The sequence below is a fragment of the Argopecten irradians genome, chromosome 3, assembly GCF_041381155.1.
Source record: "Argopecten irradians isolate NY chromosome 3, Ai_NY, whole genome shotgun sequence".
Taxonomy (NCBI): Eukaryota; Metazoa; Mollusca; class Bivalvia; order Pectinida; family Pectinidae; genus Argopecten; species Argopecten irradians.
Genome location: NC_091136.1, coordinates 11,483,539 through 11,511,291, shown reverse-complemented (window position 1 = coordinate 11,511,291; position 27,753 = coordinate 11,483,539). Strand labels below are relative to the sequence as shown.

General features: G+C 33.3%; 1 protein-coding gene across 1 annotated transcript in view; it reads right to left on the bottom strand.

Annotated features, from left to right (window-relative positions):
- Positions 1-26,581, bottom strand: part of LOC138317551 (sex peptide receptor-like) — a 64,150-nt gene extending 37,569 nt beyond the window's left edge. The window contains exon 1 of the mRNA XM_069259303.1: positions 25,872-26,581. The gene's annotated coding sequence lies outside the window, so the exon portion shown is untranslated. The remainder of the gene's footprint in view (positions 1-25,871) is intronic.
- Between the last annotated feature and the right edge of the window lie 1,172 nt (positions 26,582-27,753).

Genomic DNA, 27,753 nt, shown 5'->3' with positions numbered 1-27,753 from the left:
GTTTATCTATTTAAATCGTCAATCTAATAAAGCATGCTTTTATCACTAAAAATAAATAAACTATACCAGTTGTTGAAATTAAAGAATTGCCTTGACGACATCCATTGAAGCGAATATAAGTCAGAGTGTTTTATATTGAAAAATATCAAGGACACCGACACCCTAAGAAAATAACGAATCATACTTGGGGAATACATGGAAGCAGTTAGTTTTTTTAAAACATAGATTCGCAGAAACAAATATAGAGTAATGATGATCAATGAGAACTCATGCAGAAATAACGCTGGATTGCGTGGGAAATGTGCGTGACCTACTATCCAAATCCTGACAGCTCTTTCATTAAATATACATAATTCTACACTTCAGCTGTCAGTGCCAATTGAACAATGTTTAGGATGAATGAGCAATTTTTTTCTTACTGAAAGGGATTTTTATAACATCCATTTATCTTGTATATCTATGGTCGTCAAATATGCATAGCAATGGGTAAATAGGTTGACGTGAAATGTTTTAGAGACTGCTTTGTCATTAAAACTAAGTGGATATAATGTTAGATTTATATGGAAGCCAATACACATTCAATCTCAATACAATATCACTTATTTACCACTTTATGATTTACAAAAACACTAACACAGTTATTATGACTATTTATGACTAATACAGTTAACTTATGCATGTAGTAAACAAGTTTGTATGTTATCACTCTCCGTGGAATTACCAGCATAGATATGTCAGAGTTTGGATAAATACGTAGCATAGAGATAGAGATTATGATACAGATTATTACAAAGATGTGTTAACACTCTCTGTTCCGTAACGGTCTGATTTCAGTGAGGATTAATATAAGCACATACAGTATGTACTATCACAAGAGATCTTAAATTTGTGGTAAGGAAATTGATATAAAAACAATGACGTAATCTATTTAAATTATTTGAATTTTTAATTTATAAAAATTTTTGAATCTGTCACTTTTGTGAGTTGAAAAGAAAGTTTTTGTGATTTTAGTAATATTGACACGTTTTTTTTCCTATAGAAAACGAACAAATAATGTTTCCTTAGTAATACATATATTATAGCAAACTTGATTCAAGGGCCTTAAGACCTTTTAATCTTGAGTGGCGGCTTCCACCACATCTATGAGGTAAAAATTGTTTTTTGAAAAGTAATACCCTGGACTATATAATTCACATTGGTTTATGCGGCATTTTCCTGAATTTGGTTCAGTATTTTTTGAGAAGGAAATAAGATTATCTTTTTGTTATGCTTGATAAAGCTTTTGTTTTTGAGTAAATGCATTTATGTGTGTCAAAACAATCCATGCTGCTTTTCTGTGTGTCAAAACAATCCATGCTGCTTCTCTGTGTTGACATTTGTTGTGATGTTGCCTAACAAGCAAAGATAACTTGGAACCTTTCTAGAGAAATCTTGCCACGTGCATTTGGTCGACCCGATCATAAGAGTTAATAGCCAAAATATTATCTAAAAAAAAGCTTTGTCGGTTCACCGTGTCTCTCAAACGATATAGTTGGAGACATCCATTTTATAATCAGGTATTTTACTTCCAACACATATCTCTTAAATATAGTGATTCTAAGCTAATGTCATAGGTTACATTGTGTAAACTCACAATTTGAAATATAAAAACATGAAAAACACTTGTTTTTATTTTCGTTCATAAAGCTGAATTGGTTAGAGGTTAATACTTAAAGTTTGCTGATGAATGCTAATGGAGCACTCGCCCACATGACGAGTTATCAGTTTCGGCCAATAAGGTTATCGATTATAATTAGTGTTTCTAACGTTCGCTCATATTTCCAATTTCATAACACATACAAGTGCTCGCAGCTAGTTGGTTTTTGTTTTTTTGTTTTTTAATTCATTCGATACATTTTCAATTTCAATTCTGCAAGATTCAACTGTTGCAGCGTGATTGCCTGATTTTAACATGACTTTTTAAAAATAGAATTGCAAGTTTTGAAAAAAAATATCTTCATAAATTTATTAAATAGTATATGGTTCTACACAATTGTGAAGAAACCCTATAACCGAGTTATATCGAATAAGAAATTAAGCTAGCATTCGATATGAAAGCTTTTTTTTCAGTGGAAACCAAAAATACAATCTAAATGCCAACTTGTAATAAATGTCAATTAGTAATAACAACGAACGCCATGACGTTAGGACGGCTCTTCTGTTTACATAATTTCGATGTGTCGCTTGCGTCAATGGGTATAGGAGTTATTGACATGTATCACGTGTTTAACATAACGATATTGGTTTAAAAAAAAACTATTTCAGTCAAGCTAATGTCTGTGACATCTGTACAGTATCATTATGTAAAACGTACATTTCAGTATGATATTATACATAGAAATATATGTATATTTTTAAAATCCAAATCTTAACCAATGCGATGACGGTATATACTTTCACTGGGACCTAAATTCACAAAATCACATGATTATCCTATTAAATCACACCTATTTTGAATTATGTTCGACATCAAAGTATGAATATGACGTACATTGTCAGTATGATGTTGTCGTGTTCAAAAAGTTTTTTTTTGTTTTGTTTAACTAACTTGCATTCTTTGAGAAAAAGCAATATAAAAAACAGATAAGTTAAATAATAGAAATCGTAATAACGAGATAGCGCGGTGACTGATAACGCCGGGCTATATTTGTACCCACGTGAATTGTGACTGGTTGTTATCCTAAATAGAATCTCTTCGATCTTGTACGTCCCGGTTAATTAGTGCTTGGGAGAACCTGGAATCGATTCCGGTAGAGGAAACAACTTTTGTCTAAAAATACACTCTAGATAAACTGCTTTCTTTGATAAAAGTGACCGCATAGTTTCACATATGGTCAGTCGCACTTAGTACACTCAAGCTGAGTACAATATGCCCTGCAATCATCACGCCTCAACGCTCCACCTGCAGAAGATAGTACTGCGTCACAAACCATTTCGTTCTTTACTATTAGTTTCAATGTGTGTTCAAAACTTTTAATATACGGTTAACTATCAAGTTTCTTAATAAAAGCAACGAAGTAACAACTACGCAATTGTTAACTAACTAATAATTAGATACTTACTAATTAAAGACTCCAAGGCAATGCCTGACAGCATGCAGTATCCTTTCTTTATATTATATTACCAACTTAGAATTGATATATACTGTATACTGTAGAAACTGCATATGTTACAGGATTGATACATATGTATATACTGTAATGATTTGTTTGTTTGTTTGATTAATTAACGTCATATTAACAGCTATGGTCATGTAAGGACGGCCTCCCATGCATGCGGTGTGTTGCGTGTATGTTGTGCGAGGTGCGTGTTTTGGGAAACTGCGGTATATTTATGTTGTGTCTTCTTGTATAGTGGAACTGTTGCTGTATAATGTAGATACTGTATATGTTAAAGGATTGATATATACTGTATACTGTAGAAACTGCATATGTTACAGGATTAATACATATGTATATACTGTATAATGAAGATACTGTATATGTTACAAGATTGATATAAACTGTATACTGTAGATACTGTAAATGTTACAGGATAGATATACACTGTATACTGTAGATACTGTATATGTTACAAGATTGATATATACTGTATACTGTAGACACTGTATATGTTACATGATTGATATACACTGTATCCTGTAGATACTGTAAATGTTACAGGATAGATCTATACTGTATACTGTAGATACTGTATATGTTAAAGGATTGATATATACTGTATACTGTAGAAACTGCATTTGTTACAGGATTGATACATATGTATATACTGTATAATGAAGATACTGTATATGTTACAGGATTGATATATACTGTATACTGTAGATATTGTATATGTTACAGGATTGATATATACTGTATACTGTAGATACTGTAATGTGACATGGATTGATATATACTGTATACTGTAGATATTGTATATGTTACAGAATTGATATATACTGTATACTGTAGATACTGTAATGTGACATGGATTGATATATACTGTATACTGTAGATACTGTATATGTTACAGGATTGATACATATCTATATACTGTATAATGAAGATACTGTATATGTTACATGATTGATATATACTGTATACTGTAGATACTGTATATGTTACAGGATTGATATATACTGTATACTGTAGATACTGTAATGTGACATGGATTGATATATACTGTATACTGTAGATACTGTATATGTTACAGGATTGATATATACTGTATACTGTAGATACTGTATATGTTACAGGATTGATATATACTGTATACTGTAGATACTGTATATGTTACAGGATTGATATATACTGTATACTGTAGATACTGTATATGTTACAGGATTGATATATACTGTATACTGTAGACACTGTATATGTTACATGATTGATATATACTGTATACTGTAGATACTGTATATGTTACAGGATTGATATACACTGTATACTGTAGATATTGTATATGTTACAAGATTGATATATACTGTATACTGTAGATACTGTATATGTTACAGGATTGATATATACTGTATACTGTAGATACTGTATATGTTACATGATTGATATATACTGTATACTGTAGATACTGTATATGTTACAGGATTGATATATACTGTATACTGTATACTGTAGATACTGTATATGTTACAGGATTGATATATACTGTATACTGTAGATACTGTATATGTTACAGGATTGATATATACTGTATACTGTAGATACTGTATATGTTACAGGATTGATATACACTGTATACTGTAGATACTGTATATGTTACAGGATTGATATATACTGTATACTGTAGATACTGTATATGTTACAGGATTGATATATACTGTATACTGTAGATACTGTATATGTTACAGGATTGATATATCTGTATACTAGATTGATATATACTGTATACTGTAGATACTCTATATGTTACAGGATTGATATACACTGTATACTGTAGATATTGTATATGTTACAGGATTGATATACACTGTATACTGTAGATACTGTATACGTTACAGGAATTATACTGTGCACTGTAGATATTTCAAATGGGATTTGTTTTCAAATCGTTGATTTGGTTTTTCTATTTCAAACGTTTAGCAGATTCTATAATCATGAAAATTGCAACTATTTTAACGTTTAAAGTCCGCCTACATCTTTGCATATTTAGCAGTATTGAACAGTCAAGGGAGAACTCAATTTTAAAAAGACAATACTGTTTTAAGCGCAGGTAGATGGGTGCATTTTTTGTCAACTGACCTCAATGAAAATTTACTTTTTTTTGTAGATTTAATAAACATACAAGCCATCTGATGTAAGATGGGAAAGGGTTAGGTCCCGACAATGTATTCAGGTCTACTAGCACAAGTCTATGACGTGAGAGTTGCCAATCTTGCAATGGATCACATTGTTTATTATTCTAATATTCTGTATGAATAACAAGGTAAAGGATAGGAATGTTGGAGAAGCTGGAAGACCTGGAGGAAATTACATCGACCTACCTATATAACACTTGCAAGAAATAAGTTTTTAACTGGAATTTCGTTTGCTTTGCTTTATTCTATATATGTCCTATAAACAGCCATGGTCACGTAAGAAGGTATTCCGTGTTACTAGGAGAGGAAGAATGGCGAACATATTGACATTCGGTCAAAACGGCTAAGTTAAAAATAAAATCAATTAACCAATGCTAGAAGCTGAATTCAGGTTTCAGTAGTAGAAAAAAAGTCTCCGGAGTATCACCACCGACCGGCTTTACCTTGTTACCTATTTCACGGGGGATTTGATATTTCAACGTAGAGGTCAAGAGCCACTAGTCATTTATCAATCATCGAAGTATCTCGAATTTGCACTCGGAATCGTCGATGTTACCTTTAACTTGACAGGAAAGACAATACATTATACTGCTATGATTTTCTGCCAATTTCACCTTACTGTACATGATTATTACAATGTAACATGTCAGTCAGTGATTTACACTCGTGTGTTAGGGCGGGTAACAATAGATGTTACGACCTGGGCGCGTGAGAGCGTGCTAATGAGAGTCCAGAGGGACCTTGGCTTGGAAATATTCCTTCAAAGTCATCAGTTGAAAATCTAGTCGGCCGACAGATTTATTTTAGAAAAGCCAAACAATGGCTAGAAAATCAATTCTTCCTTTCAGTAAAGGGACTTAAGACTTTCTTTGGTTTACCAATAAAGCTTGCTATTTAAATGTCAGAATAGTTAGTCTTGCATTGGCAATGATCTATTTGGACCGTTTTAGGAAACCAATCAATTGTCTTGCGATTCTTTTCCTGGCGACAAACTTTCTGTCCTCACGCAGACGCGGCTCACTTTTTAAGTTAGCGGAAAGAACACGGATTCAAGTGAAACTTTGTTCCTAAGTGTCTTCTCCTGGCCGAATCTTTAATAAAAACGTCACCTATATAACGCCAAAGGGCCTACAAGAACAAAGTTCCTAAATGGTAAAGAGGTTTTGAAGATCGACGAGATATATAGCCTTTTTTTCCTCTTTACGATGTATTCAATTCGGTGTTCAAGTTTGTATCACTTCCATAGGATTGAATTGAATTAATGCTCAATGGTTTATAAGAAGCAATGTCTGTCATTTACTGCAGGTGCAATTGCTTTAACATTTTTCAGTACTTTCAGTACTTTCAACATATTATTTAGCTTACTCAAAATTCATCCCATCCTTATTTCCTGTTCCTAATTTAGTCATTAATGTACAACTTTGCTTTGTAAGTACCTATACTAGTATTAACATGTTGATGTTTACTTGTTGATTTTTTATTAAATATTATTGTGACCCCCACCCGCACAAAAAAAAAAAAAAAAAAAAAAAAAAAACATACATTATTTCTTTCTCTTCATTTATTCTTGTGAATGTGCATGTCTGAACTTAAATGCCTATTTAAGCGAAGGACTACAGAAGCTACCAATTGTACGTACAACGTATCGTATTTGTTGCTTAGACCATTTTAAAACCCTACCTTTATAATAATTTTCCTTTTGGATTCATCTATATCAACATCATTCGTTCGACTTCTTGAACATTGTTGGTTTATTACCGTTAGCGATATATTTTGTGTTATATATCTTTGTAATAGTGGAAACCTTGCCATTTTTATAGTGCTATCTCACTGAACTTGCCGCCGCAGATATCGAACAAGCACACCCCACCTAGCCACATACTACCAATGGTCAAACCAATTGTCTCACTCTCGTTGTGCTGAGCGGTAAGCAGGAGTAGACTCCATCATATTATAGACTTTGGCGTATCATGGTCAGGGGACAAAACTTCCTCAGAGGGGCGAATAATATCTAGACCGTATAGGTCTAGGGATACATCACCTTTATAGAATAAAGATGTTGGGTTTTTGCTAAATTATTTTACAGTGGATCATTCCTGTCATAATTCCACTCCATTCAAATAAAACTAGTATTTACTTATCGAGATTGACATCCCAGCTCTACCGAGCGTGAATGACAAGTGACCTAAACTATATCGGATGTGTCAAAAGATACAAAAGATATTCAAAATTAATACATACAATATCCATTATCATTGTAGACACTATAGCTATGCCTGTTTATTGAGTTAGGAATGTCCCATTGAAAACAAACTCGTTCCAAAAATGGAATTAGGTGTAAACAAAACACTTAGCGTAATTTGAATAAGTAAATATTTATAACTCGTCGACACAATATAAATTTGCTGGGGGCCTGGCATTGATAATGTTCCATATATGAAATTTAATATACTGTCTTTCCACTAATTCCCCTGATATTTGATTCTCATTGATATAAGGCATTATCTAATACATTATATAGACGACATTGAATGCACTGAAAGTACTTACTCGGGCGTTCATTATTACATTAAAAGTTAAATGTCAGTCTACAATGCCTTTCATTTGCGAGCATGTCAACTCTGATTAGTTTTCTGTTTTTCGTTGGGTTTCAGATTTCATTTCAATATCTATCTAAATTATTTATTTTCAGTACCAATACCCATTTATCGAAATGTTATTTGCACGGTTTCACATTTGCAAGTGAGTATGCTCAATGTATTCTGCTCCATGCAACTCATAATATTCCCTCAATCGATGATTTCCAGAGTATTTAAAGAACATTATGATCAGAAATTAAACATAAAGCCTTAAATCCAAAAGAGATAAGATGTAGTTGAATAGTCTAAATCTAGTCAACTTATTCTGAACTCGCATTAAGATTAGTATCAATAATACTCGCAAGACAACAAAACAGTGAATTTGATCTATGGGGAGGCCCAGTATGAATACATCCTCTCTTTGTATATCGCCCACTCATCATTGATTTAGGTGTTTTGACGTTCGGGCAACATTTCGTTTCAATAAAGAATATGTCGAAAGTCTTAAATATTTCACAACACAACATTACGGATCTATATCCAGAAATGAAGACAAATACCTTAAATCGGATTAAGTTTGGAGTATAGTTATTAATTTATAAACTAAGCGGTGAGGGTTTTCTTCTGGCTGTCAATATAGACATCAATATAGTTAATGAATTTGAAATATATTTAGTATTTGTCCTTCATATGAGCAATATTAATAATTGTATTATTGCTGCTAATTTTCTCCTATGCATTTTTATCATAAAAGATACATACATCAACACCAGACTGTTTTTAACTGAAGTATATTTTTGATATCGATCCAGGCGGGGGAAATATGAAGATTTATATACGCATCTCTGACGCATTTGAAAGTGAGTATTTGATCGGAGACATCCAGACTTTAGAGTATAGATCGAAATTAGGTCACTGAACCCTTTTTATTGAAATAAGTTGTTGAAAATAGAGCCTCTGGCATGAAAACAAAACTCTCTATTACATTTCTGATCATAGCGCTATTCTAACCGAGGAACTTATCCCTAGTCTACGGAGTCTTTTAGCGTTGTCTTTCTCAAACTATATTACTCAAATTAGTGCTATACTTAGTCATAATATTTCACGCAGAAACGGACACTGTTGTCAAATTAATTAAAACACGTATCGACCATAGGTTGAATAAATGTTACGTACTTTGTTTTATTCAATCATTTATTCAGAATGCAATGCCGTAACAGACACTTGTTATTTTACATAATTTTATGTTCTACGTATGTTTACCTTTGTATATCCAATATCATGTATTATTTTAAAAATATGTTTACAAATATTACCAATAAACTCTGAAATGTTCAATGCAACGTTTCTGATGATTTGTCTCTCAATCTCATTTCTATAATCCGGGAAAACAGAAAGTAGAATGGTATTTTTCGGAGTAGATAGTTATAGCGGTCCTTACAGCCAAAGGGCTACGCATAGGATGTCTTAATTTAGTCAATTGTATGAGGAAATGACGTGTTTAATTTTCAAACATTTTAACCAAAATAATGTACTCTAATGACAACATTGATTAAAACCAAACCAAATTACTGTATTTGACTCATATTTCTGACAATGGAAATCAGAAGATCTTTACGATCAGAAACAGATGGAGAGCCTCTTTACGAATATAAGGAAATATAGAGATTTTCGGTATTTCATCGATAGTTTCCTTCTGGTAAAGAATATAAAGTATCATTAATGATAATTGGCGAATAAGCAGACGTAACGTACACACAAATAAGACTAATCGATCTTAACATTTTGTTTGCCGATATGACGATAAAAGTCACAAGACTCAGCTGTTTGAAGTGGACGAAATCGTGGTTGAATTGTTAAAAGAAAGGATAACCTTTACGCGTATCATTGAAGTAAGTGCTTTACTGTGTTTTGAAAACGAACCTGCATTAGCTCGCTTTCGTGTTGACATGCCGTGTCAATTACGGTAGATGCATTATAAGCAGTGAAGCTTTTAGGATTCTTTTCCATGAATGCAGATTCCGTAAAAATAACACTGAACATGTAAGAACGAAGAACGAAGAACATGAACCCGCTGTTTTAACTTAAAAAGGTTAAAACCATTGATAAGATAACAAAAACGGAGAATAAACCACTCGACAGTGTAGCGAAAGATAAAAGAGGTGTACACTAGAGGAAATCTTATTTAAAACCATAACTGTTCCATTTTTCGCCCGAAAATGGATGTTTGCTTGAACAGGGATACACGAAGGAACTATTGTTCTCCCATACTTAGTATGAAAATGATGTAATTCTAGTTGATTTCTAGTTTCCATAACACGAACGCCGTTATGCAATAGAATTGACGCCGTATATATTGGTGACGTCACATAATTTTCTAGTACGTTTGAGATGTCTTACACCTCCCTGTGTAATTTATATATATCGTTTGACTACTAACATCGTGAAGTACATGTACGGGGGATGGTAAACCATAACCTCGTCTACAAAATTGGGAGGTTTTGCTCCTGTTTAACGTTCAGCATTAAGCGCGACTGCCTAGCTGGTTGGAATAAAGCTGAGTGTGCTGTTCAGTGTCTTTACCAAAACATTTGTGTGTGATATAACTTATAAACACTATTTTCCGCTATTAAAATTAAAAACAAAAACAAACAAAAAAACAGAAAAAAACAACAAAAAACCCCAAAAAGCCAAGGATATTCCAATTTCAAAATCATACAAAGCAGGCCCCTCATGGAACATATTGCATACAGGGGAAAATGTGCTTAAATCAATAGCTGTTCTTGAAATAAATATTCCACCTAAAGCTATGTGGTTGAACATGAGATAACATAGCACTTACATATTGGAGAAATTGGTCAACGATTAACACGTACAAAATAAGTTTAACTGTAGGCAAAAAGGGACATTTGGTATGAAATGATTCAGAACTAAGGTAACGATCAAAATGTACAAAAAAAAGTTTAACTGTGGGCAAAAAGGGACATTTGGTATGAAATGATTCTGAACTAAGGTAACGGGAATGTTATCAATAACATTCAACCGATGATGATGGCTGATTAGTAGATAAAGCAATGACGAGCAAATAACAGCAAACTATCAATATTCGAATGTCGAATAGTCATCAAAACTTGTTCAAGCATAATCTCGTCTCTCTCTTATACTTAGAGGAATATTTCAATACCACACAAAGTCGCATCCTTTTTTGTCTGTTTTCACTTCTACTATGACTAAAATTAAACACCTCGGGAATGACAATCCAATTACTAATGTCTACCATTATATCAGAACACAAATTTCCTTAATTAGCAAAGTTTGCGCTAATGGAGGGATAATTACTTTTTCAACACCTGCGCTGGTGTAAAATGGTAATCAATTTCCTGTCACTTTCTTTTGATGAAAATTATACCTACTTGAATAAACAACAATTTTCGAGAAAAGTCCTCAGGACATTGGAATAAAATCATTACCATACAGCGAAATAATTATGAAAAAAAATGATGACACCTCCGTATTTAACGCTAAAATGTCATATTTTAATTGGCGATGGATCTTTTAACAAATAATATTTCATGACAAACCACTCACATGATAATAACAATTTAAAAGTGAAAAAAGTCAAATTCCGGGATGAAATGTAAATGACTGTTGATGAACCGTGTGCGAGGCGTTTCGGAAAGTAGCAATTACTCTAAGAAATACTGTTTACTGATCTGAATGACACAGTTTCACGAGTTTCCTGCACAAGACTTGCCGGAGTGAAAGCGGTTTTCTCAACATGTGAGTCCTCAAACAAGATTTGAAAGTTTCAGATAAGACTGGCCACTTCAACAAGTACACACACATACACACACACACACATATATATATTTATATAACTAAGCATAACTAACCATATGTAATGAAGGGTTCATATATATTTATATATAGATTAAATATAACATATTTCTTGTAATTTTCAAATTAACTATAAGTTTCCATTGTAAGGCCCTTTATCATAACACACTTGAAAAACCTAAGGAGCTTACCTTTAATCCGTACCATTTATATTGTTGTTTTGATACATTAAGTCTAGTGTACGTCACGTACGTGGAAATTAATTATTTGTTAGCTGCAATAAGTTCAATAACGTCATTACCACATGGGGAATTTCCTGTTTCCACCGACACGTTTTGAAAACCCTGTTATCTCCTGTCTGTAACTGTTCATCATTGTGACATATTCCGTAGTTCATCGACAAGGAAAAAGGCAGACCGTCTATGTGCACGTGGTTTAGATGAAAATACAAAGCCTTAACGTATCAGAGCAAAAAAAAGTGAACCATGGAGAATGGTTCATACAATTCCGTCGCATACTATAGGTATGTCCATACTTTTGAAAACCGTGCCAATTCATTTGACGCTAAAACGGAAACTGCAGAGGTTGTTTTGAATTCCAGAATGGTTTTCGATACGCTACGATATTCCGTTTGAATATTTTTCAATAAATTAAAAAATTTCTAGTACATATGACATTGAACGCTTAAAATCTATCAATAAATCAACCAAAAGCGATAAATTGAATATTCGATGATAATCTCTGAGGTTTTTGCGGTCCTATCGTAAATGGGAATGGATTTTCAATTCTAAAAAAAGTCACATACAGATTTCCTTAAAACAATACATCTGGAGAAAATCATAAAAATAAACCAGATATAATATCACAAAAACATATGAACTGATGTAGGATATTATTTTACGGCATGAATTTCCAAACATAGCCTAATATGTCCCATCGTAGCACAGGATGGAATAGGGGTAGGGTTGTAAGTTATAAGCTTCAAGCGTACAAAACTGTACAAAATTGTGAAAATTTGATCGAGGACCCCATGTTTTTAAATGACATTTGAAAATATATTACCTTAGGCATATCATATACAAATATTGTGAAATTAACATGGGTTTTCATTTCCTTTTTTGCCTATGCGTTGATTTTTTAGGGGCGAAGATATGGCAAAACACAATAATTACGTATAGTACGTATAGAAACGGTTCTTGGAAATAACGAAAATTAGTTTGCATTTGTTAAAATACATTTTTTTATATTGTTCTATTGTTAGAAATTTAGGACAAAAAACCAACAGGATTGAGACTACATTCACCCTAATATTACAGAAATTTTATGAATTGTTCTATTTTCGGCCAGCAAATTTGCAAAGATGGTATATTTTAATCTCTAATATCTCAAAGCGTAGTACGAGAACACACATTTTTCTTGAAAAAAAAATTACAAATGGGTTTGAATAACACACATTTTTCTTGAAAAAAAATTACATGGGTTTTCCCAAAGTATGGAGCTACCTGAAGATTTGATTTACTTTTAATAAATTCTATCTCTATTGCAAACATAAATGATGTTTGCAAAATAAATCCGCAAAAACATAAAGCAAACACACTCCATCTTAACACTTAGCCTTGTGTATTGAGCTATAATGTTAAAAGTCCTATTAACAGCCAGGTCTATTTAAGGACGACCTCCATTGTGCGTCATGTATTGTAGTGTATGGATGTCATTATGTTTTAGGAGGCTGCGGTAAGAGTGTTATGTCACCCTGTACTATCGGAATATTTGACATTTTTATAGTGGTTTCTCGCTGAATTAATTTGATTTGGTTAATTATATTATGCTTCTATTCACAGTCATGATCATTTAAGGATGTCCTCACGTGTATGTGATGTATCGTAATTTTGGAGATTGTGGTATGTTCGTGTTGTGTCTGCTTGCATTGTGGAACCCTTGCCATTTTACGAATATCGCGCAATAGGGGCAGCAGGCACGATTAAATTACCCTTGCTGCAGGGTTTGCTGCGTCAGGTCACAGTATACTGAAATTTTGCTTTCGTCATTTGCCTATGCCATAACTACTGCAAAAACGAACACGAATTCTGGCACATTACAAAGTAGCATTTCACTTTCCTGGAATTAGAATCGCTTTAAAAAATATGCTGTCATTATATTGTTTCCATCATGTTGCAATACATTAATGTGACAAGAATAAATGTCGTTTTAAAACCACGGTATTTAATAGAATGAGTATTAACTTAAGAGATGCCATCTAATTTTCCAGAAAAAAATATAACTTTGGGGAGATTTTTTCGAATTTGTGTATACGACACGGACTTTTCTTCAAAGTGATCCGCTACTATCCGGAAAAAAACTGTACCATTTGTAGTCATTTTCATCATAAGATGTGGCGAACATTATGTTGATAACGTTCCGTATGTTAGGTAAAAAGCTATTACTAGAAACATTAATACAAGCGAAACTGCTATATGGTGATGTCAAATAAACTGTAATCTTGAATAAATGTCGGTTGACAATTACGGCAACAGCTTTCCACGTCAAACTGAATCCGGTATAATAATGCCAATGTCAAGATAAATCATGCTGGTTAGCATGTGACAAGGGACCCAATGTGGAAGTAAGTTTTAGTCCACTGGTAAGGTTACGTCACGCATTTATACCTGTTGAACAGTTATAAAAAGTTCCTTGTGAAGAACGTCATGGACAACAGTTAGGGCCGTACCATTGCAAAATATTCTAAAGTGAATTACAAACCTCAAAATATTAATTCATTACGTCATATTGTTGTGCGATATCAATACAGATCTTTGGTATTAAAATCACGTGTCATGGTTATGTATGCAAACACAATTTATGTAAATGTCAACCTAGATAATAGCCTTTTCACATGTAATGTTACGGTATATCAAAATAGTAAAAAGTAATAATCATCCGAGATTGATAAATAGTCAAAAAGGTTCAGAATGACTTTAAGACATCCCCACGTTCATATTACGCCTCGGAAAAGTGTCAGCAAAACAACCGGAACTGTTAATTGATACTGATGATATAACACAGTCGGTCTCGTCAGTGCCTGTACAGGAATTTACTGGGGACTTCAATGTGTTGCTTTGCTTAAACACATTCACTATGGCATCGGTTAAAAATATTCTGAAAGTGCCTTTATGCATAATGCACTAGGAAACAAATCGTGAAAGTGCCCGTAGGAGCATATGCAAATTTTATGGTATTTACGATTGCGGGAAAGTGTTCAATGCAGAATCCGCCGGTTAGGTTGCGAATCACGGGATATATTTATATATGCAATTATAACAATGTATTTAGATATGCATTTACTGTAGAGAACAGTGTGAAAATCCTAAGAAGGCATTAAAACTCAGCTTCTGTAAAATTCGATGTATAACACGTAATTTACGACCAAAACATGCACTGAAAATAACTCTGCATAAGATGTGAGAGCTAAGCGCAAAAGGTGTCCGTGGGAGCACATTTGACATTAACAATGGTAATGATGCAGACTATCTGTGTGGCTCCTACCCTCTTCGTGAAGAAATATGTATCAAACGTTAGTGCATTATATGGTTTACCAGTCGTTCGATCAATGACGTCAATGAAGTCATGCGTGCCATGGTATATGCATGTGATTTCTAACGCCAAAGTCAGCTAAGGCACGAGATGAGACAGAGACAATAACACGAATTTATTCAATTACCTGTTCGATTTGTAGTAATTGCTTGCAATGTGTTAGTATCAGAGCATTTAACGCGCGTGTTTATTCGTAAGGGTAATCAATGGATTTTATGTTATAGCTTCCTGCGACCAGAATTAATCAAAGCAGCCAATAAACCCTGCCAATAAATTCAGCACGTGGGAAGTTTCCAGTATAAGACGCGCTTTTAGAAACTCTAAGGTATTAGAAATTTAAGTATAGATTTGCACTATACCTAGATGTTAACAAAACCACATTAACCTTATTTATAAAATAAAATCAATTTTAAATGAATCATTCCAATTCTGGAATTTAATATGTTATTTATTTATTGATGAATATCACATGATACATTTATTTCATCTAATTTGCTATAAACGTTGACATTTAGAAATAGCACCATATTTCAAGTGCAATTAGTTGATAAGAGTCTTCTAAGACTAAGGAGAAAACTTCTTAAAAGAGTTGCCACCCTAATCTACTTGCTGAAAACAGAAATCGTCCAATTAAACCGGACTTAGCATTCATTGCAGACATAATCTCAGAACAAAAGTAAAAATATGTTATGGAATCAATAATACAATCAAAGCAAAAAGAACGAAAACGTTTTGCATACTTTGTTTTCCTTTTCTTGTGAAAAAATACATTCTAGGTGTGATGCCAATGTCCAGAATTATTTTCAAGATCAAATTGTTTCTCTAAAACGAATAAGACTTTGAGTGGGTAACATTTATGTTCAAACAAAAATGACCAAACCTTAAATTTAGAATAAGCAAATTTGTCTATCTCTATGAATGTTAGAAAATAACAATTTGACAGATAGGAAACACAATACTAGCAATGTGAACATGTTAATAAAATGAAAATAAAATATTATTGGTCATATATTCCTCTAATTACATCAACGTAGTAATACACATAACAGCGCTCTTTAATAAAAGGCTGAAGCATAATTTGTTTCAGAATAAATATCGACTTCTCCATTTCTGAATCACACTTCCTTATCATATTAGATAGAAAGCACGTTGAGACATGCCTTTCTGTATGATACATAGAACGAATACACATACCCGGCCTACTGTACATTTCCAATTATTTGAAGAGTATGCATGAATTTCTATAATATTTTTTCCCTATTCAAACATTATGATCATATTTTATATCTACTTTACTACCAATAAAACGTCAAGTTCATAATTTGTAGATTTGCCGTATAATTGTCCTTCGAAAAGGCCATCATATTTATCTGTGAAAACAAAAATGTCTGTTCTGAAATTGATATTCCATACAGTTCAGTTTTATTGCATACTTAATAAGTGATTCGGTAATTGATATATAACAAGTACGATATGCCAGATTCATACTGAAGTTTTAATAATGATTTGCATGATTATTTTGTTACTCCATTAGCAGTAATAGGCACCGATTGTAGCTCTCAACAAGACACCATTATCTGTATAAAGTCGTTTGAGCTACGCTATTGCAGCTATATGATACACCGACACAAAACCTACCTGTCTGTAATAATGCGACACTAGACCATTTTATCTATCCGAGATATTACATATGTAATACAATCAATGAACTTACAATGTGTCATCTATGCATATTATATGATGATATATACAAGTACCAAACACTTTATTTCTGCGTTTACAATATTTCGCGCCATTAATGTATATCGTGTGGGGAAGACATTTCATGTCTTTGTGGCGCTTTTTAGTAACCCCACATTGACCCCTCCCTTAATTGGCAATATTCGTTTGTTAGAGTTATTCCCCTTTGTAAATCGGGCGTCCCCTTTTCGCATAACTCACACGCTGATTGGTCAATTACATTGTGGGATGCTGAAGCTCCACTCATAAGTTAGCCATATTGGATTTTGAAGAGAAGGGCTAAACTTTAAGACTTTTTATTCAGAATTTTTTTACAAAAAAAAATACCCACCCTCTTCCTCCCATATTTAAGCTGAGTTGATTTTTTGTGATTTAAAGGGGCACGTTTTTGTAACCCCACATTGGCCCCTTTTTTCAATATGTATATTTTTGAAATTTGTACAATGTCTTTTGACAATATTGTTTTATTGTGATGAATATACATATTGATAGATTATAAGTCAGACTACTTTTGGCCATTTTCATGCATATTTATCGTTGTGCTATTCTTGCGACAGTGTTTAGATGCATAAATGCTTTTACAATCATTCGCGTTTGTGATATATAGCGAAGATTTGTATATAGCGAAATTACCCGAAAATTTGTATATTGCGAAATTATTCGAAAATTTGTATTTTGCGAAACTACCCGAAGATTTGTATATCGCACAAATAAAGTGACTTGCACTATATAAAGACGACTAAAGTATCCGTCTTAATATAAAATCAACAGAAAGTTCCTTTTGATAATATTTCACGTGGAATACTTGTTTCTTTTAAAACATAATAGATAGAAAAATGTCGAGTTGCTGGCGTTACATATGGCATGCTAACCTTCCTAATTCTTGTCTTACGCACATCTCACCGCATGATAGTTATCTCCCAATTGGAATTAGCTTACAGCTACGCGGCCTGCTGATTTAAACATAAATACTGTATTCTCGAACTGTGCGACATTAAGCTTAATATAATCACACAGGCGTGTTTGATGTTTATCGATTTGGCTGGACTAAGGTGATTAGGCCAGGAAACAAGCCGCAATTAGACCCTCTTACAACGAACCCCAAGAAACTGCATTGGCAAACAAAACAACATTATTTATCTTTATTTAGGCATAGGGTTATTTGTACGTGCGGATACTGCTAAAGTAGTGTATACGATTTAAACTGTATTATCTGATGTACGTGTATTTCAAAGAATCTATAAATGGTTTAAAATTTCACAGAAAATTCAAGCTTATTATCCATCTAGACTTCCATCTCAGCGTTAGGATGCCATTTTGAATGCCATATATTGTTTTGTTTAAATAATCATTGTCAAGCACGCTTTGTATTGATTTCTTTTCATTTCTATAAGTTAATTTGAATTTTCGTTTGGTTATCTGTATTTAAATCACTTAAACGTCATTTAATGTATCACTTTTCGAGCATTTTATATTGTGTCACTATTCTTTCTGATTTCATTTCCAGTTTTGTTTTGTTATAATTTCGATATTCAATATTGGTTATACAGATTATGTGGTTCATGGTGTGATATGTAAAACTAGGGTTTTCTGATTAAAATAATAAACGCGAGCTTTGGACTAATTTTGCATAATAAATCAAAATAATTGTATAATATAAAAACACGCGAATTGTATGTGCATTGAGATGTGCTTCTCATCCGAGACACAACTAAGTCTATACAAGTGGTAGATTTTTATCTGCTTACAGTAAAGGGAGTGGGACGACTGGTGTATAAGGGGACTGAATATGGTGTGATGCATTAAGAATGTCGCTTAATATTTATTTCGCATTAACTTTTAACAATACTGCTGAAGGATATTGAAAATAAGCAATTACTTATATTTCGATTTATTTCTGTCTAACGAGAGTTTGATGAGAAATTAATGAGATTGATCAAACATGTAATTTGCCGGGTGCAATATCTCGATTTTATCGCTTCACATCGAATAGCTGCACGTTTTATCATTTAATATATTATCACCTCAAGTAAATTAGGGATATTATCAATATTTTTTTTCATTACGTAAAATAAAATAAAATAGAATGCATGTTCATTGCGATTAATGATAATTAGTCGTCATATTGCAATCACCTTGGCTGTTGTTTTTGTTTTGTTTTGTTTTGTTTTGTTTTTTTGTTTTGTTGTTTCTCCATTTTTCTTCATTGATAAACGTTAACATTTTATTGTAGTCAATGTGTTTTAAATGGTAAGTCTAGACGGTATCTAATGATATTTTATTTAGTTCAAGGTAAGGATACTTAAATCTTACTTTAACTCGCGATGTCTAGATCAATTTCATCAACATTCAATCAAAAATACCCGCATACAATAATTGATTCAATTAATTCAAACGTCTGCTGTTTCGTTGTTAATTTATATGTCGCAATGATATTTTCCATTATTTGGTTGGTTCTCTGGGTCAGCCTAAGTATACATGCTGATACTGCAGGGATAAATTGTATCTGTTGCATGCAGTGCATGATTGTAAAACGCGACCTTTTGCCTTTTCCTTTCGATGCGTCTATAATACTCAATTTAGAAAAAACTATGTGTTTTTTCATGAAAGTGGTTAAATATCATTCTCGATATATATCAAAATAGTAACCGCCAGTAACTTATTGATTTAATTAAATGATTAAAATCGAAATCACGTGACAACGTGTGGCGCGCAAATGCTATCAAACCCAATTTTCTACGGCATGTAATATAATTTTATATAAAAAAATCTTTTTTTTTTTGTTATTAGACCTGTTCGTAGTTCCAATGATCACAATGAAATAAACCACGCTATTCATACTCAGATGTTCGGATAGTTATTCGCTACACGAGTGGTCTATTGGTTTGACATGCGGAATCCGCACCAAGGGATTCATGAATAAATATAGTCAGACATTCTGATCTCTTTCAGATGTAACATGGCCAGTATGTGACTTACATTAACGTATAAACGAGGGATTTAAACAGAAGAAGAACCACTGATCTTTCATCCAGTTGTAAGGTGATCGATAGCGATATTTGATTATTGAAACGTATAGCAGGAACACACATATCACATGCCCACGTCTTGGTTGTAGATTTGTGTTGTTAGCCAGACACTCTGATAAATACCCCTCCTCATCCGATATTATGATGTATCTACCATGTATATTGGTTTCAAAAATTCTACAGTTCTTCGAACTTTGTATGCGATTGAAACTACACATGAATTTACATAAAGTAGTTGTAATAAATGGGTTTGAATATAATCAATATTTTATTCAATGTTGATGCATATATTTCTATAGTGTTTAATTAAAATTACATTGTAAATTACGTAATATGTAGAGATATTCATGATTAATATGAAAATATTCACATAAAGCACTGACTGTTTCTTTCTGAATGCGTTGCATCCAAGAGAACATTTCCACTGATGGACGCCAATTTAACCACCATTTCTTCTATAGAATAGCTGGACATTAATGACGTGTCCTTCGCGGAAATGTAGAGAATGGCCGTCTTAATGACATTGTACTAAAACGTATAGTCCAAAAATAGTAATCTCTATTTTGTCTGGATCTGACCAGGCTGTACAAACCGCCAGAAAAGGTCGCTAGTTCCGATGTCCTAAACGTAACACGAGAATTAAATAAAAGACATCAATAGATTAGCCCATCTCTGTATCACTAAGGCGCCAGTGCATTCTAAATGACTAATTCGGAACACGGAACTACTGTTTCTCTATTCAACATTTTGTTTTTATATTATGAATGTTACGGTAGATATGAAGTTATTCGTATTCAGAGATGATGCACATTATATGTAGAGTACAAAAATGCTGCTGATTTTAAGCTGCACTATTTATTGGATTCCTTAAAATGTGTTGAGGTTCTGCATCCAGACTATCATCACGTTGTATAATTAGATTATGATAATACGACGCCAGAATATTTTAACAAACAGTTCAGAAACAGACGTATGCAATTTAATTTAAAGTTGACATGTGTATTGACAGACCAGTTCCTTTTAATACAATAAATATTTTCTTTATCTTAACACATGCTGTGTTTTGTTGAAGTCATATTGGTTTGTTGGTTAGATGAGTGGGCTTAACGTCACATTTACATCCAGGGTCATGTAAGTATGGTCCCTTATCTGTATGCAACTTGTAGCATGTGTGAACTCTCTTGTCATTGGTAGCTCACTCAAGCATACCGTCAGACACCGAACAGCATTTCACAACTGGTCAAATTATACTTGAAACCGGAAACTAGAACCACTTATATGCAGGTGGACTAAGGTGTGTTTCGGGCCATCCCCTCAGGGGCGGACGCTGAACTGGAGGCAAACTATTAGGCGATGGTAATACTAACATAAGGAAGAAACACTTGGTTAAGGAAAAAACACAAGATAATATCCCAAATTATGTCGCCATTTATGATCATGTACGGGAGTATTACGTACAATTCTCATCATCATTAGAAAATTCTCATCATCATTAGAAAATTGATTGAAAAGAGGAAAAATACTTTTAAAAAACAAGCACGTGTTCGACTGCAGAAAAATAGACATCCATAACACCCATCGCAATTATCTATGTCAAATACGAGTTATCGCTGAAAGGAGAATCTCACCGGAGCATTAAAATGAACGTAAAGTTAGTTTGAATGATTTTTTACTCAAGGAACTTGATTAGTTTTTCCGTTTAAGCGTTCATCTTTTATTCTGATTTTCTAATGTATGGTAAAATATGGATCAGTCTTAATACTGTGCATACGAATGATTAAACATGCTGATTTGCTGCTTTTGTACTAAAATCAATTGATGGTTTAGATTATCATACATTTGTAAACATGGCCAATATGCAACTTCAAATATATTGTTATCGTTAAAATTAAAGAAGAAACGCAGAGAAAGTTATCTTAGATGAGACACAACACGAATATGCTACAGCCTTCCAGGTCATACCGATAGTCACAAGACATGCAACACATTGCATATGTCTAATTAATCAAGCAATCAATCAACCATTCAAGTCAGCCAACCTACTACACTACTACATCAAGCCTTATCAATCGTGGGCGTCCAGATCCCTCTGGTCTTTGTTGTTATATTCTACATGTGAAATGGAAAGTGTCAGATGTTTGATACATGCAGGATGTACCAAAGCCCTATCCGGTTGTACCGTTAACCGAAGTGAAATGTTGTAGTTACTGGTTACTAAGGACTTAATGATTCTGAATAACACACAGTCTAATTTGTTTTGTTACCATTTTAGATTGTAACTAATTATGTTTAATTTTGAAATCGATTCTGTTCTAACATCATTTTTATTCCACTGCTATTGCCATAAATGTCAAAAAAGTTAAATAACACATTATCGAGAAATCTGAATTTCACCTTAACTATGACTATTAACGGAATGAATCTAGAAATCCATCGTTAATATCCTTCGCTTAAGTTCTTTCATTCATGTATTATCATGTCTTCTTCCTTATCCCCTTTGTCACCCTTTGGGACATTAAATGACAATACGCTATCAGATCACATGTTCAAACCGTTTATAACATTTTTAGACTAGATTGCAATTCCAAAATTACGTAATTCCCTAAACATCCGCGGTGAAAATTAGCCCCAATACCTAATTATAATAGCAAAGAGTTTTTCTCGCCTGTAAAGAATTGTTGTGCAGTCATAATTTTCTTGAGATGTGACAATTTCTTCTAGAACTTCAATACATTTGAATTAATTACCATTTTTAAATTAAGTTGATTTGTATAATAAACGGAAAAACACATGAATTGATGCATTTGGGTTAAACGATAACATTATAGCATCTACATAAAATAATAACATACAGTATTTTGTCACAGTTTCTTTTAATAAAATGGTTAAATGGCCAATCAACGCCTTCATGAACTAATAAATATCAACAAGATAGTCTCAATGGCTCTATAACAGCTAGAGTCATTTACCGATTGTTCCTCATGTGTGCAATGTGTTGCGTTGTGTTGATGTCTGTGTTCGAGGGGATGCGGTATGTTTTTGTTGTGTTGCTTTGTGATAGTGTAAATCCTTTTTATAATGCTATTACTAAAGCATGCCGCCGAGGACATCGAAAAAGCATACCCTTCCCGGTCACGTTAAGTGTCCCATTACTATGTATGTTTCACAATTAAAAAACATATGATTAATTCCTTAGCTATTGATTATCGTTTATGTTGACACTCCCCAATTTGTAATTTGAACATTAATAAGCCCTAGTTTAAGAAAACCAACAGTCACCTGTTTGGGAACCTCTGTACTGACAACAGGCAAACCAATCGTCCCCACTCCCTTTATGCTAGATGCTAAGCAGGAGCAGAAGTCACCACTGTTATAGACTATCTAGGTCTAGAGACATGACGCATCGACACCATAGTGTCATACAGTAGTTCTATATAGTCATAACGTTATACGGCCATTCTGTAGTTGTAATGACCCATACAGTGACGTCATACCGGGCTTTATCACCGCCTTGTATAGGATCACATGTCTATGAACTCCATTACGTCATACAGGGTCATATAAGCCAGTCTTATCTTAACATCATCACAACGACGTCATCAAAAGACTGCTGTTGGTGCTTTTTATTTGGAGAATGTTAACAATAAACGATTATATATGTTGCAGTCTATAACCATTCCATACTATGACAAACAATTGTCTTCTGCACAATAGCTCTTACAAATGATATTTATCAAACTGTATTCACAAAGGCGTATCACATCTTGATACAACAGAAAACCCTTCATGCAAATTCAAATTAATCTGTTCACTAAGTCTATTGCCTGCTCCATACACAGTGATATCGAACTCGTGATTGGCATGTTGTATCACAAATGAATGCATTATCTTTTGATTAAATTTATTGCAGGTAATTCATTTGATATTTCATGAAAATAAAGATAAACAAAAATTTAGACGATATAAGCAAACCTGTATGTCTTATGACAATATTTCATTGTCAAATTGATACGAAGATGGGAAAGACAGTAATTCTGCCATGTCGTCCACTTATTCTGACATTACGCCTTTGGTTTATACCATGACGTCGAAATGGATTTCCTACCAATCACAGCGATGAGAATCGTTTAATTGCATTCTACATAAGTGGCATATTCTAAAATGTTACATGTAAGTGGTGGCTGCATACGAATGATTTAAAATAGAAAATAAATGTTCATGTGGCATTATTGATTGATATATGATCTGTCTTACAGTATTGATCATTGTAAATGAATATACATCTAAGAGTTTGAAAGCAATAATATATTTTTCTTATCGAAAAGCTCTATAGAAGTTCTTTATTGTTTGTTCATTCAGAATGAAATTGTAACCAATATCAATGAAATTTTTTCGATTATATTAACTGTAATTAATAAAAATTAAACAAATACCGCATCGATATCGGAAGTACGATTACGCTTTCGATGGAAAATGTAAATTGGTACTTTAATTTCCGCCTCGGTATACAGAATTTCTCATTTAATGTGAAAATGATAAAAAAAAATGAAAAATAAATTTCATCTGCACCGATAGCCTAAGTAATTTCATGAAAGTCTTCTAGTTTCATGGCGACTTTTACGTCAAAATATAATGTAATTGGTTTGTGACAATAACTCTCTGATTGAATGTATAATTTATGTTTCTCTAAAGCATATCGATTTTGCAATATAAACACTCCGTTGTTAAAGGAGGTTGGATTTTTTTTTCAATATTTTAAAAAGTCATACGTTTGAAATATATCTATGTAGTAAATTGTCATTTTAAAATTACGATTATAAAAATAAAATGGTTTAAAACGTTTACGACAAGGTAAATAACAACAATTTACGATACGTGTCACAAATAACGTGTGCATTATCGACATGTCTTTTTCAAATGTAAGCTATACTAAGTATAAAATGTATCGGTATAGTTTAATGTTCACATTATAAATTGGCCAATGAAGCAGCTGTTGCTTATTTAAACATATTATTGCAAATCATAAAATTGCAATGAAAATTCTTACGAGATCCGTATTTTGGTGGCGCGTTGGAATTTAATGCTTTATCAAATTATAAACATTTTATCCTGAACTTTCGTCAATAGGATTTATATTATGTAGTAATTACAGAGAGGAAATGGCCACAGATTAATGCCGAATATATTTAAGTGGTAATTACTCATTGCCATGAGTAAGATTGCTGTAAAGTTTCGTTTATAACAAAATAACTACAATATCAATAGATTTAATATAAACATTGTTAATCATAGGTATATACTAATTATTTGGCATCGTAATAGATTAACACATTGTAAAGAAATGTAATTGTACAGCACGGACAGGTGATAGATAAAGAGAGACCATCACTGATCTATTGTATAGATTCAAAACCATTACTTGAGATAAAGATCACAGATACTGATTGTCACGACTATTAAGGGTTTTTTGTGATAATGTGCCATATCGACCACTGCTGCTCCAGTAATTGTGTGTTATTAAATGAAAGTAATTATATTTATAGTTTAAAAAATGTAAATTATTTTGGAAAGTTTTAAGATCTGTTAATATACACAACGGTTTTCTGTACAAAGAGACTTACTTACCAGGGTTTACATGACTAATTAACAACTTTACCCTAATTAAAACTGTATGTTAAGACAGACAGATGCTAGATAAAAGTACTGCACTGATGATCTTGACATTGTGATACAATACAGATGTAAATGATTTATTTTGCTTACCTGCGATTCAAATTCTAAATGTTCTGATCCTCCTATTGTCCCGTTCGTCCGCGATGCGCACGATATACTCCAATGTCGTATGTTTACTTAGTACGTATATGTATAGACAGTTGCCATAACATATCGTCACTTCTGGGTATTGTTTTGTGGTACCAACCAGCCAACCAATTTAAACATATGTTAGGTAGTTGTCCTGGATAGTGATATTACGTCCTTTGTCCATCACAGTCTGCTCATGTGTTTCACAAATTTCGTTCGCCTACAATTTGAAAGGCTTCTTTTTCGGTTTACATGATCGCTTAAAAGAGATCCACATTTTGATACAAGACTTAATTAAATATTACAGTGTCCACGCAACAGTTTTAAATTTTTGTCGCCATATTTCAACATCAACATAAGTATTTACAGAAAAAACTCCAAATATGTACAGCAGTGACATATAGATTACAACACAACTAAATGCTATATATTAAGCGTATAGCTTCCAAAGGATGTGGTTTTAGTGTTAGTTAACTACTAGTTAATTATGTCACAGATGTACAGGTTCTATTACCAAATAGAACATTGTCGAGTGTCACTTTGTCGAGTGTGCTATGGCCCCGGGCCGCGTGAGTAGGGGCGTGGCTAGAGAGACAAACCCAGTGAACGAACCTCTGGGACACCCGCTGCCTATGATAGTAATGGTCGGAGAACGATCCTGACACTGCTGGTATCGATCTATGCGGGAGGATTTCTAGGGAGAGATGTATCTCGCTACGTTCTCTCACACATTATTAAATGTAAAGGATGTACGAACGAGAGACTTGTAGCGTATCGCGAAACATGTTGGACACGTGTCAATAAATGACTTAGTATACATGATCCCAGTTATGTTTTATGCATGATGATTTGGAAAACAGACTCCATGATCTGGGCGCGCCATACTCTTTTCAGGTTTTAATGATAAATATCTTCTGTTGAACAATTACTAGAATCCAAAACATGTATATGAAAGGAAATTATATCTTATTTCATTAACTAGTTTTGATTTAGAGAACTTTACATCCTTACAACAGTAAATGTAGGACAGTCACCCTTGTGTAAAGAGTCAGTGGTTCATGGAAATTGCGGTATATTCGGGATTTCAATATCATATTACCCTTGACATTGTCATGCCGTCTTCTCAATAAAACATGCTACCAAATAGGTAACCACATATGTCACTTTATCCTGAAAATGGACAAACTGGTCGCCTCATTTCCTCCTTGCTTAAGTTAAACAGTCTCAGATATCAGACCTGTTTGCATCGACTTGGTTTAAAAGAATTCCATAAAAGGGCGAAAGCTCAAATTAGGTCAAAAGTGAGGAGTTTCGATTTAGCGTCCTATTCACAAATAGGATCTGTTAAGGCCGTGTCAGATCTGTGAGGTGGAGTAAACCGGGTGTTCCAGAAAAACAACCAGCACACTATGGTCTCTATACTTTGGTGATGTCCCACATAGGTACATAACGGAAGCATCAGAACTGAAACAAGTTCCCAAAATCGAGAAGCATTTAAATATCATGCATTAGCAACATATTAATTCTGACATCCTACCTGATACCGACATATTAATATGGCGTATCTTTTTAATATTAGTTACGCAGTTTGTTAATGCCCTAATACGGAAAAATATTGGGTCTAAAATAAACTTGTATACATGTTATTTTAGACCAAATATTTTTCCGTTTTAGGTCACTAACCAAACTGTATAAAGAATTTATCCCGTCGAAGACCCTTTCAATGTAGAAATTGCAAAATGCATTATGTACTGAGTATAGAAACTAAAACGACTCAAAACTTCAAACAATTTTCACCTCATTGACGACTCGAATGAGTATATCCATGTCATGGTCCATTTCT